The 14,023-nt window shown below is 40.5% G+C and overlaps 2 pseudogenes; one reads left to right on the top strand and one right to left on the bottom strand.

Moving 5' to 3' along the window:
- The first annotated feature begins 424 nt into the window (after positions 1 to 424).
- On the top strand, positions 425 to 847 carry LOC109387367 (deoxyuridine 5'-triphosphate nucleotidohydrolase, mitochondrial pseudogene; annotated as a pseudogene).
- Positions 848 to 11,901: 11,054 nt separating this feature from the next.
- On the bottom strand, positions 11,902 to 13,771 carry LOC109387360 (methylosome subunit pICln pseudogene; annotated as a pseudogene).
- Between the last annotated feature and the right edge of the window lie 252 nt (positions 13,772 to 14,023).

Raw genomic sequence — 14,023 nt, 5'->3', positions numbered from 1 at the left:
TATATATATATATATATATATATATATGGCTGTCGGAAAAGTCATGACTCATTTTTGCAACGAAAACCAAAAAATATGTCATGACTTTTCCGACAACCCAATATATAATACATTTATAAAGTTTATATATTATGCAACATTATTTTAGAAACACTTTCTTTTGATTTTACATTTTATCATAAATTTTAATAATTTACATCCATTGTATTTATACATAATATGTATATTGATTTAGTCATTTCCTTATTGGATGCAAATGCTGCTTTTTTAATTATGAATAACTGCTGTAAATGTCTTCATACATATAGATTTTTCTCCTTTTGAATTTTCATACTGCCTCAATTCCAAGATGCAGTATTTTTCTTCTTTTAACCTTGTCAAATGAACCCCTAGCAAGTAGATCTGGGCTGTGGAGGAGGGCGGCATGCAGTTCTGCTTTGCTGGGCTCTCCCAGCATTCCACCGTCCTGAGTACTGGGTCTGCAACGGCCGTGGGCTATGATCTGTTCAGTGCCTATGATTACACAATGCCACCTACGGAGAAAACCCATGTGGAAACTGACATTCAGATAGCCCTCCCTTCTGGGTGCCACGAAAGAGTAGCTCCGCATCTGGCTTGGCTGCAAAACATTTCATAGATGTAGGAGTTGGTGTCATAGATGAAGATTATAGAGGAAATATTGGTGTTGTACTGTTTAATTTGGCAAAGAAAAGTTTGAAGTCAAAAAGGGTGACCGAATTGCACAGCTCATTTGTGAACAGATTTTTATCCAGAAATAGAGGAAGTTCAAGTTTTAGATGACACTGAAAGGGGCTCAGGAGGTTTTGGTTCCACTGGAAAGAATTAAAATTTGTGCCAAGAATAGAAAATGAGGAAACGTACTTTTTTTTCTTAAAAATAAAGTTTTTGCTTAAAAAATATTGTCAGATGAACTCAATAAGTCTGGAGGCTTTGCTAGGAATAAATGATACAGGTTTATTCAAGGGTCTTAGAGTTTGCAAACTGGAAACACAGCTAGGCAAAAAAAGTGTTCCAAAGAAGAAAGAAAAGTTTATAGTTCTTATAGAAAAAAGTACATTCTTGAGAATGATCAGTCCTGCACTCTTACCCCTAGGATTGGTCCAGGACATTATCAGTCAGATATCAGGCATTCAGGATTATGGATGCCAGGTGGTCTAGAATATGGGAGCCAGGAGGTCTGGTCAGATCAGTGGTCTGGATAATGGATTCAGATGAATGGATATGTGAGACCTTCAGGGGGTAATCAGGTGGCCTGGATATGTAAGTTCTTCAGTGGATAATCAGAGAATTACCTGGAGGTCCAGATGTATATCCAGGCAATGACACAGGACTTTTTAAAAGTGTAAGTTCCCAGGCTAGTTAGAACAAGAATGGAGTCCTTCCTTATGCCTCAACCTTCATAATGTTAATAATTTTAGCAGCTTGTTTAAAGTGACTCCATTTTATATATTCCCTATCTTTACCCTTTTCTCGCTGGATTAGAGTAGTACTGATATTTTGCAGCTGAGTGACTTTTTCTAAGTTATTTAACTTTCCTGAGACTTAGTTTCTTTATCTGTACAACTTGAGTTGTCAGATACACCTTAGAAGGGTGCTGAGGATTAAATGAATAAAATATAGAGAGGTTCTGAGTAACCTATCTTCACTCTTTCCTCAATATATATCAGGGTGCATTTTAGTATCAAGGTAGGAAACAGTATTTGTTTTTTCCCTTTAAAAAGTTATTAAATTGGGGCCGGCCGAGTAGCGCGATGGTTAAGAACTGGCTTGGAGCGACAGAGGGCCCCGGTTCGGATCCCACATATGAGGGCCAGTGACACTGCCCTCTACAGCTAAGATGCTGAACAACAGCTCAACCTGAAGCTGGGCTGCCATGAGTCGCCAGCGAAGCGTAGGCTGCAGCCCCTGCTGCAGTGGGTTGCCATGGGCTACCGTGTGTAGCCAGCAGCCAGCGTGAGTGGCCAGCAGCCACCGTGAGCGGCTGTCCAGAAGCCGGCGACAGATCTGCCTCACCCGGGAAGAGTGCAATGATGGTGCCAACTTGGGCCAGTGAAGCAACGTCCTCCACAATTAGACTGAAGAACAAAAAATGACAGCAATTTATCTGTTCCCCTTCCCCAATTCCCCAACACTGTTCCCATTGCCCCAATTCCCCAATAAAAAAAAATCTTTAAAAAAAAGTTATTAAATTGGTGTTTCACCTTAAAATTAATACTGTATTAGAATTGGAGAAATACAATAATTCTATAATATAAATTCAGAATAATGGATTTACTGAGTCAAAATAGGTTTATGATACTTGATATGTGTATCAAATGTCTTCTAAAAGGATTTTGCTAGTAACATCAGGAATATGCATGTGTGACTACTTTCCTACAACTTTGCCAGCATATGAGATTTGACTTTTCTCTTGATTTTAGTCTGAATAGGGGCAGGTTGTTTCCTCATTATTCTGTTAATTTTTAATATATTTAGCTATTCTACTCTTTATATATAAAGGAGCTATGGGTTTAAAGAGAGCAAAAGGCAAAATTTGAAGACATATCAGAAACCATTCAAAAGAAAAGTCCTTAACGTTTACTCAGTAATTTAGAAAGAAAAAAGTAAGAGGTACCAGCTTGCTTCTTGGGTCTTCCCTTTCAGTGTTGTTACATCTGTTCCACTGCCATATGCAAAATTGGAGGAAGAGAGTGGTTTATTTATAGAATCATAGAATTTTTGAGCTGGATGAACCCTTAGGGATCATCTGGTCAGACCCCTCATTTTACATGTGATTAAATAAAAACCCAATGAGATTCAAATTGTTCAAGAGTTTGCAGCTAGGAAATGGCAGGGTTGAAATTTGAGACCAAGGTTCTGGACTTTTCCACCAGGCACACTGCTTCTCTGGTGCAAATTCCATTTGAAGGCCAGTGACACAACTACTAGTCCTTGACATTAAGCCGGGCAGTATAAAATTTAGGCTTATTCCGAATTCTTACTAAATTAATGAGTCAAGAAAGTGAATTCATATGATCTCAGATTTAAGATCATAGAACGAAACATGAAAAAATGCCTGTATCTGAATACATTGCATAAAATGAAGCACATATCGTGCACTGCCTGCAATTGGCTTATGTAATGAATTTTGAGTAAGACATCTCAGGCCTAGTCATTCAGATCCATGGGTGATTAAGCCCTCCAGAGAACTAAATCACCATGCTCTTGAATTTTTCTCACTGTAGAGTCAGTCTCATTGCTATTAAATATTGATGCTGTGCTTACCTTTTCCAAACCAAATTAGCACTCAAATGTTATATCTAAAGGATGGCATATTTTAATCCCATTATCTTTATCATTGTTATTTCCAATGTTTCATAATTTTATAAAATGTTCCAACTGTTAACCCAAATCTCAGGTTTTATCAGTATATGACAACAATAATACGCCACAGTTCTCTCTTTTTTAAAATTTTATTGGGGAGCAGCCATGGTCATTGGTTACACATTGCTTTCATGCTACCATGGCATAGTTGATTCTTTTAAGGAGGGCGCAGCTCTCAGTGGCTCATGTGGGGATCGAACCAGCAACCTTGGTGTTATCAGCACAATTCTCTAACCACCTGAGCTAACCGATCACCCCCACAGTTCTGTCTTAAATCCAAACCACTACGTCATGTGCTCAAATCAGCATAACTGATGGAAACTGATCTTCACATTGTTTCCCCAACTATCTCTGAGGTCCCCAGAGTAACGCCTCATAAATACCCAGGACTGGTTACCATCTTTTATCCCTGCCTCTTTGTCTTTTTTTCTGGACAGCAATGCTGCTGGGCACCGCTGTCCTCCCTCAGTGAACACTATTAATCCATCTCAACTGTAGTCTCAAAGCAAGGTTAGTCCTCACATTCCCCCTATCTAAACTGGATGAAACTGTACTTTAAAAACAAGCAAACAAACATGTCTTAAAGGCTCCGTGAAAAGGAAACTGAAAACAGAGAATAACTTACAACATCCAGGAAAAGTAGGTATCTTTAGAGATGACAAGTCCAAACCCGAACCCTGAAACCCTACCTAATTACCAGCAGTCCCTGACTTGGCAGGGTGGGGCAGCTCAAAAGGAAATGGGCAACTCCAGGTTTCATCCTACCTTGGAGTTCAGGTCCCATTGGCCCTCAACTTAGAGAAAGAAGAAACCCAGAATCTCTCAATCCCTAGCCTGGCTTATTTTCCTGCCCCGGAACTTTCCTCTTCTCAGAATGACTGTCAAGGGGCGTACCCATTCCTTGGTGGTGGTGGTGGTGGGTGGGTGGTGGCAATCCTATGCCTGCTCGAAGGGATGACCTGGGTTTCATAGTTTAAACAAGATACTCATCATAGTAGACAGCCTATTTTCCAAAATCTGGCTTATACAGTCATAAAATTACCACATTGGGGTGGGGAATTTGTGCTTCAGTGGACAATTGGATTTTCTAGAGTATATGGCACCTCTCTGGTTTATTCAATTCTATGGGAGCTATTTTATAACTATGTAAATTGTTAATAACTGATAGCAATGCAAAGTACTTGTTTCTAAACATCAAATTATGTCCTGTTTGGTAGAGGGGTAGTAATTCATATCAACCTCTCTCCCCTTATGTGGAAGAAGGCAGTTTTGTCTCAATTTGCATATTCATTTCACTATTCCTCATCTATAACTAATATTCTGCACTGATTCCACCAATTAACATTTCTAATTCTAATTCTGACGTGTGTGTGGTGGAGGGGTCCCCATACCACCAAACAATTCTCCAACACCATCTTGATGTCCTGCAATTCAACTAAATTCTGACACTGTCTACCCAAAGATAGCATCAGGTCCCAAAGGTTAAGGGTTCAGTCCTATAAGGATGCCCCTCCCCCTTCAGATGCCAGCCACAAGTTCAGGTTGTCACCTGGGCTACAGATGAGAGTTTCCAAAGATCCCCCTCCTTGGGTTCAATTCATTTGCTAGTGCAGCTCACAGATCTCAGAAAAAAAAGCATTTTACTTACTAGATTACTTGTTCATTATAAAAGGATATAACTCAGGAACAGTCAGACAGAAGAGCTGCATAGGGCAAGGTCTGGGGAAAGGGCACGGAGCTTCCATGCTCCCTCCAGGCACACCACTCTCCCTAAATCCCCACGTGTTCACCAACCTGGAAACTCTTAGCTCCATCCTTTTGGGCTTTTGTGCAGGCTTCATTACATAGGTAGGATTGATTAAATAATTGAACATTGGTGATTGACTCAACCTCCAGCCCCTCCCCATGCCCCGGAGGTCAGAGAGTGGGACTGAAAATTCCAACCCTCCAATCACAGGGTTGGTTCCCTTGGCAACCGGCTCCCTCAGGTGCTTTTCAAAAGTCTCCTCATTAACATAAACAGGTATGGTTGAAAGGGGTTTGTTATGAATGTCAAGACACCTTTATAGCTCTTATCACTTAGGAAACTCCAAGGGTTTTAGGAGCTCTGTGCCAGAAATCTTTGAAGACCAAATATATAGGCATTTCTTATTATAAATATCACAATAACTATATCTGTTCTTTGGATTCTCTTTTGAACTGGCTGTCATACCTTAGCATTTTCCTCATTAATGAGTTGAATAATACCTTTAACATGTATTCATTTTTTATGTCTGTGTGAGAGTCATGATTTTACCATTAAAAAAATTATCTTTTAACACCATTTATGGGAACCTGAAGCACAGTTAGTTTTTGCTAAATCAAATGTTTCATTCTTTGTTATGTTTTTCTATCAGCATGAGAAATAGAGATCGCATCTGTGGGTTCCCTCCCCCAACCCCAGCATAATATCCACTCACACACACTACACATGTGCATACACACAACTCCCCAAAATAAACAATAATTATTAGCCATAGAACAGTCTAAAATCCACATTCAAGAGGAAAATACTTCCTAATGCAGCGGAGACACAGTTGTGATTCACAAAGCAGAACATGGGCTGTCTCAGCTAAAAAGGAACATGTTTGAGTTATTTCCCCATACCCAGGAATCCTTCAAGAATGTAGAGTAGTTAGCTTTCATCTGTATCAGGGTTTGTTGGCCTTGGCACTGTTGACATTTTGGACCAGATAATTCTTTGTGGTGGGGGTACTGTAGGGTATTTAGCAACATCCCTGGTTTCTACCCTCTAGGTGCAGCAGAGCCTCACCTCCAGTCATGACAACCTAAAATATCTCCTGACATTGCCAGGTTTCACTAAAGGAGGCAAAATCACCCCCAGTTGAGAATCACTCGTCCATTTTATTAAAAGCCTCCCCAAATGGTTCATTCCAGAGTAAAGGGAGATGTCCCCAAAGATAAGCAAATGGACTCAGCTAATATGAATTGATATGGATGGATCTCAGGAATAGTGTTGCGTGAAAACAGACGTTATGGAATGCTTTGCAAAGCGTGATACTATTTATGTAAATCTTAAAATCACAAACCTTATAATGTGTAGTGCTTATAGAAACATGCATATAGAAGAAAAGTAGGAACCAGGAATATGAAGAATAATACATACCAATTTAATGAGTATGGTTACCACACTGGAGAAAGAGGGAGGGAATTAGGACAGGCTAGGATTACAAGAGAAAACTCAATTGTATCTGTAATATCTTGCCTATTTTTAAAGAGATCTAAAACAAACAGTGCAAAATATTATCATTTTTTTTCATTGCAGTTAGTGCATATATGGATATTATGTCACTCTACAAACTTCACTGTATTTTTGAGAGAAATTCATAATATGAAAAATACAGCTTAAATTTCACATAATGTTCTTTGAAGCATGTGTTATTAATTTTTCAATCATCTACTGTTTATATTATTCATACTGCTGCTCGCCTCCACCATTATAGGTAGCTGTGAGCTGGCAGTGTTTTATAGAGCAATTTCCTGGCTCAGACTAATGACAACCATAATATTAATACTCTCACCTTATATTTGTGGACTGCTTTATCTTTTCCCAGGACTCTTACATCTATCTTCTCATTTTATATTCACAACTTCCATCACCATCAATCTTAGTCTCAACTACATTCACCATGGAAGTGTATCTTAAAAAGGCTTCTATGAAAGCTCTTTCTTTAGAAACTATTTTAGTTTGGGTTACCCCAGAAACCAGCTCTGAGACAAGGATTCTGTTTGGCAGGTGATCTCAGGAAGCACACATAGGGGAAGGGAGGCAGGGAATGGAAGGAGTGTGATAAATGGCACATCGTACAGCAGTGACAGTTGAGGGCAATTGGGGCTAAATCCTGCTGGGGAACTTTGGGAAACAATGTAGACTACTCTCAGAACTCTCCTAGCCCAGGAGCAAGTCATGTGGCTTATTTTTCCTCCAACTCCCATCTGTAATTTACTGGGGGCTGCCTTCAGACCTGCCCCACTTTGGGGTCAAGCAGAAGCTGTCAGAGGTAGAAGCACAGGTGCTTACAAATGGATGCCGTTGGCATGTACTGGAGTGCTGAGAGGACGTGGGCAGAGCGTGCAAAACATCTGCTACAACACCTTTGTACAGGTGTGTCCTGTGTTTTCATGATGTCATGTTTATAGCTTACATAGCATTTTCACCTTAAATCCTAGGAGGAAGGGCATATTCTTTTTGTAATTAGAAAGCTCAGCTGAATCAATTTATTTGCCAGAGGCTTGAAACTGGGTGTTTTGACTCTTTAAATTGCATGGCTGCCATCTTCCCAAATCAGGGATTAGCAACCAAAGGCCTGTGCGGCAAATTTGGCCCATCACCTGTTTTTGTAAATAACATTTCATTAGAGCACCACTATACCCATTTGTTTACACATTGTCTATATGTAGTGTTCATGCTACAACAGCAGAATTGAGTAGTCACAACAGAGCCTTGCAAAGCCAAATATATTTACTCTCTGGCTCTTTACAGGAAAAGTTTACCAACCCCGGCTCTCCGCCATAAAACTAGGAGAAAAGTTCATGTTTTTAAGAGTTTTCAGAGCTTTCAACATGAACAAGTTTCTAAGAAGGCAGTATTAATTATTCATAAAAATCCAGTTTTATGAAGTGGGTTAAGAGCAAAATAGTATTTTTAAAAATTGTTTCCATAAGAATAAATATTGGCCATTTGCCCTAATAAATTTATTAAGATCCAAGGAGAAACTTGAGGTAGTTTCATTTGTACTGTGAAACCAATTGTAAATACCTAAGCTCAGACATAGAAAGTAGTAATCATTTATTGTGTTGTTAATGATCCACTGAACTCATGAAAATACTATATTTACAAGTACAATTTTATTATAAAGGATATACATAGGGCAGAGTCTGGAAGGGCCCTGGATGCCAAGCTCCCATGCCCTCTCCCCATGGAGCCAGGGTACATTACCCTCCTTGTACGTCAATATGTTCACCAACCCGGAAACTCCACTGAGTTGCAGTGTCCAGAGTTTTTATATGAGGTACCATTACCTAGGAATGGTTGAGTCGATCACTGGCCACTCCTCTCTGGAGGTCAGAATGGCCCAAAGTTCCAGCCTTCTAGTCCTATGGTTGGTCTTTCTGGTGACCAGCTCCCATTCTGAAGCTAACTAGGGGCCTACCATGAGGCGTCTCATTAGCATAACAGACATTCCTACCCCTCAGGAAATTCCAAGGGTTTGTGAAGCTCTTTGCCAAGAACCAGAAATAAAAACTGGATAAATTCTTTATTATACCACAGAGCCCTTCATATATGAATCATAGTTACTTAAAGTTCCTTAGCTGATCATTCCAAAATCTGTGTCATATCTGAGCCCGGTACTGATGCTTGCTTTGTCTCGTCAGACTGTAGTGGGGTTTTTTACCTTTTAGTATACCTCGTAAGTTTTTGTTGAAAGTGGTCATGATGTACCTGGTGATAAGAACTGCGAGTATCAGCCTTTTGATATGACATTTTATGTTAATCTGGCTCGGAACTGGGTGTGTTTCGTGCTTACTGTAGTTGTGTATGTCAAACGCTTTCTCTAGCTTCCGTGTTTCCCGTTTCCATGTTGTCTTTAGGTTCCGCTAAAAACACCCACTTAAATAGAGTCTGCGTCTTACAGGTCTCTTGGTTGAAATCCACTGTTATTAACCTGGAGTCCTGCTGATGTAGTGGTAAGATATTGAGGAGGGGAGGCACTCTATTATAATTAAGTCTCAGAGTTTCGGTGGGCCTGAGTTGTTGAGCTGTGACCCCCCAGAAGCTTTTATTACCCTCTTTTCCCCTCCTTTAATGTGAGGCAGGAGCTAGAGGGGACTGGAGTTGTCTAATTGCCCTTCCCCTCTAGGAAAGCAGTCTTCCTCTAGGGCAACCCTTCCTTCTAGAGAACAGAACACTCCGGGCTAATTTTGAAAGGGTTACTTTCCCCCTGTACCTGCCCAAAGCACAGGAGATTTTTCTCCCATATTACATTCACTCCTGGTAGTACTCCTGGAAATAAAACCCACAAATGTCTGGGAGCCCCCTTGAAACTGGGCCACCTGGAGCTTAACTCGCAAGTTGGTCTACACTCAGCCTTCAGCAGTTCATTGATTACTATTTAAGTGTCCCACCCAGGCTAGCTCCAGAACTCTGCTCTTGGTAAGCTGGAATTCTCTGTATTTACACGTCTATCCAGTTTTCAGGGTGGCAGTTTGCCCTGTGACCACAATTCTCTGGTAGATCCAAGAAAAGTTGTTGATTTTTCAGTTTGTTCAGATTTTTTCTTGTGAGGACAGACCGGATGACTGCTAAGCTCTTTATATATCAGAGCTAATGAGTAGGCCTGATCAGTGTACAACTGGAGCCAGGCATGCTGAAATTCAAACAAAATGAGCTTGTGGCTCGGGGATCAGGCATATTGATTACTGTGATCAGCCACTGACCCTGTCACAAAACCAACTTTTCAGCTAAAATTGCATTCTACCAACAAAATGTTTTGCTAAAGTAATTGGTCAAATTAAATATAATTTCAAACGAGGGATCTTTTAGTGATATTTGGTTTTATGGTTTGAACCAGACTGCATTTCCAGTGTGTCGAATCCCAGTGGCCTTTCCAGTGGCAGAATGGGTTTCTTGCAAATTCCGTGGATTGCAGTTGTTAATTCTTAAGTCAAGTTGCTCTGGAATATGCTTTCTCTGGTTTATACTCAAGTCTCTACTCCACTGGATGAGTTTCCAGCTCTTTTCCCTTGAATCTGAAACACATTGATATGTTCCCGCCCAAGAGACCTGCTGCTCGATGAGATACTCTTCTTAGAATGAATAGGCAATGGACTAAAGACAAGAATTACAACTTTTTATTCAAGTGGCTAAATCCATAACTCTGTCTTTTTAAAATAAGTCTGTTTAGTTATGACCTGTCTCTAGATTTCCATTAATAATCTAAAGAAAATCAAAGAACATCATGCTTTTGATGTTTCTTTTTCCTATAATTCAGTCCTTCTCAACTGAGGGCAATTCCATCCCCAAGGGGACATTTGGCAGTGTCTGGAGACATTTCTGTTTGTCACAACTGGGGAGGTTGAGTGCTATTGGTGTCTTCTGGGTAGAGGCCAAGGATACTGCTAAGCATCCTACAATGCACAGGACAGTTACCCCCAACAAAGAATTATCCACAGAAACTATCTGGTCTGAAGTAATAATTGGTGCTGAGCTACAGAGACCCTGCCATAATCTGAGAAATTAGCTAGACCAGAATCCTAATTATCTCATTATTTTTATCTTTATTGATTTTTATATTAAAAGATAATGCTTCTCTTTGGACAATGTTTTTTTTTTTTAATGTCCAGTAAGTTAGTCTTGAAATCCTGCCTCACGAAGCCTACAGATCAATGATTTACAGTATAATCTACTTACTGGAGGCCTACTAGGTTCTGGGGTCGTAAGAGTTAAACACTCTTGCAAAAATTAATCTGTTTAGCATGCAGGTTATACAAGTAAAAATTAGTAATAACACAAGGTCACTCCAAATTATTTCATGCTCAGAGAGAACTGTTTAGTGCATTACTTTGTAACTTAGTTTTTGCATGTATAATGCATTTTATTTTATTGTCCTCAATATTGCCAGCATTAATTTTTTTACAAAAATTTCTCATTAATGGTTTTAGTCAAGCATGAGAGTGCAATAATACAGAAAACCTAGATTTACTTGTTAAGCTATTACAAACACAAAACACTTATCATCTGAAGTACTTTGAGGACTTCATTCCAATTTCACTTGCTCTGTTACAGAAACTGACCTAAGAGGCTGACATTAAAGGATATAATCAAAGAGATCATAAGAAAACAAACTGATGAGACATGATGAAAAGAGCAAAAGCTAGGCAGAAGCATTTGTGTTAGTGGTAGTATGTGTGGCTGGGCTGTTTCTGAAGAGGCTCCCTAGATGAATGAATTAGTCTGGGTCCCAAATTTGTAAAAAGATCTTTGCCCCTGTAGAGAATGAGCAGAGGCCAGGATTGCTCTGAGTTCTGACTTTCTTTTTAAGGCGAAAGGGTATCTTTAGGCCCTAAAGGAGTACAGCTTAGGTTCAGCCTCTCTCCCATCCACTTGACCTAAACCTTCAAATGCTTGTGTATTTTCACCACAAAGTCCTACTAGGTTACGGAAGGCTTAATTATGGACCTACTCAGAGGGTACCTAGACACAGAAAGCTTGGGGATACATGATAAACTACAAACACCCTCTTGGTTAAGTTCATTCACCTTTGTTACTAAAGGTCATAGTTTCTTCTGCTGGTGACAACTTGTTGTCTCAGTATGGTCTGTCTCAAGAGAGAACTGGCTCAGGTAAGTTTTGCAGAAGGAAAAATACTTTTCGTCAACACCCACCCCACAGTGCAAAAGGCACCAAGCGCTCCCTTCCAGTTATCAGCAGAATCACCAAGCAGCATAAAATCATTTTCAGTGATCAACATCTGCATCCTCAAACTGCCCAGCAGCTGCCGGTGTGTTAACCACCTCTATCCCATCACATGTGTCCACATCCTAGTCTTCTCCCTCGTAACCGTCTGACTCTTCGTCCTCAGGGTCTGAGGCAAAGCCCGGCGCTCACACATGGCAGTGAACATTGCCTCCGGTGCTGGCCGATCACTAGGCACAGTCTAAATTCAGCAATAGCTTCAACAATATCATCACTGTCTTCCTCTTCTTCATCAGCAAAAGATTCTTTTTTTCTCTTAATATTTTTTTATTTTTCAATTATAGCTGACATACAATATTATATTAGTTTCAGGTGGACAGCATAGTGGTTAGTCATTTATATAAGTTACTAAGTGATTCCCCCCAGTAAGTCTAGTCTCCACCTGGCACTGTACATAGTTATTACAACATTATTGACTATATTCTCTATGCTGTACTTTACATCCCTGTGACTATTTTGTAACCACCAATTTGTACTTCTTAATTCCTTCACCTTTCTCGCACAGCCCCTTCAGCCACCCTCCCATCTCACAACCATCAGTTTGTTCTCTGTATCTATGAGTCTGTTTATGTTTCATTTGTTTATTTTGGTTTTTTTAGGTTCCACATATAAGTGAAATCATATGGTATTTGTTGTTCTCAGTCTGACTTATTTCACTTAGCATAATACCCTCTAGGTCCATCCATGTTGTCACAAATGGTAATATTTCATTATTTTTCATGGCTGAGTAATATTCCATTGTATATCGGGGGTGCCAAAAACATGTATACAAGTGGACACTTTGGTCAACGTTGCTCAAGCAGTAGTTCGCCATAGTCAGAAGTGTCTGGACAAACTGATGGGAACCACTTTGAGCACCTCTTGTAATTGCAGAAGTAAAATGTGACTTGTATTCATCTTTTGTTATCGGTATATATTGGGTATTACAATTTTAAGAGTTTTTTACTTTCTTAAAATGTCTGTACATCTTTTTGGCACCCTCTGCATATGTACCACATCTTCCATTCATCCATTGATGGGCACTTAGGTAGCTTCCACATCTTGGCTATTGTAAGTAACACTGCAACGAACATATGGGTGCTTAACTTACATCTTTTTGAATTACTGTTTTGGGTTTCTTCAGATGAATACCCAGAAGTGGAAAGCAACAGATTCATTTTTTTAAAGATTTTATTGGGGAATTGGAGGAGGGGAATAGCACTGGGGAATCGGGGAAGGGGAACAGACAAGTTGCTGTCCTTTTGTTCTTCAGTCTAGTTGTGGAGGACGTCGCTTCAACGGCCCATGTTGATAATATCATTGCGCTCTTCCCGGGTGAGGCAGTCGCTCGCTGGCCACTGGACAGCCGCTCACGATGGCTCACCGCAGCTCACACCGGCTGCCGGCCACTCACCGTAGCTTAAGGCAGCCCACTGCACAGGGGCTACAGCCTACGCCACCGCCGGCAACTCATGGCAGCGCAGCTCCAAGTTGAGCTGTTGTTCACCATCTTAGCTGTAGAGGGCGCAGCGTCACTGGTCCTCATGTGGGATCTGAACCAGGGCTCTGCTGCTCAGAGCAGGCATCCCAAGAAAACGCTTAACCCAACATGCCACTCAGCCGGTCCAGCAACAGATTCTTTTGATTATTCTCCAAATTAGGCATTCACCATACTATACAAATGCTCTCGTGGACATGCATTTAGGACCCTGGACACTGCGTGCAAACTAATGGTGGGGTACTCCAGTGAGAATCCTAACTCAGAACCATCTAACCAAGACACGTGACTCTCGGCCATATAAAAGGTGCTGGTGCCAGCCCTTCCCACTCAGCACAGTATCTGACTGCTGCAGTGGGATCCTCTCAGCTGATCTGGGTGGTGGGAATTTCTGAGGAAGCTCATTGCAACAGTGAGCTGAGACACAGGTCAGGAGGGAACTGAAGCATTGCCAACCCAATTCACCATGTCCCGCCTCCATCATGCATTTTAAACATAATTGAGTTTATAATGTATGTATCACATATCTTTCCTTTCCCTATATCATTTCATGGGCATTTTTTAGGTCAGTTGATATTTTCTAAAGTATGTTTTTTTTAAAGATTTTTATTGGGGAATTGGGGGGA

Source organism: Hipposideros armiger, unplaced genomic scaffold (genome assembly GCF_001890085.2).
Source record: "Hipposideros armiger isolate ML-2016 unplaced genomic scaffold, ASM189008v1 scaffold_155, whole genome shotgun sequence".
In the NCBI taxonomy this organism is placed as follows: Eukaryota; Metazoa; Chordata; class Mammalia; order Chiroptera; family Hipposideridae; genus Hipposideros; species Hipposideros armiger.
The sequence above is the reverse complement of the archived record's forward strand: the minus strand, read 5'-3'. Positions and strand labels throughout refer to the sequence as shown.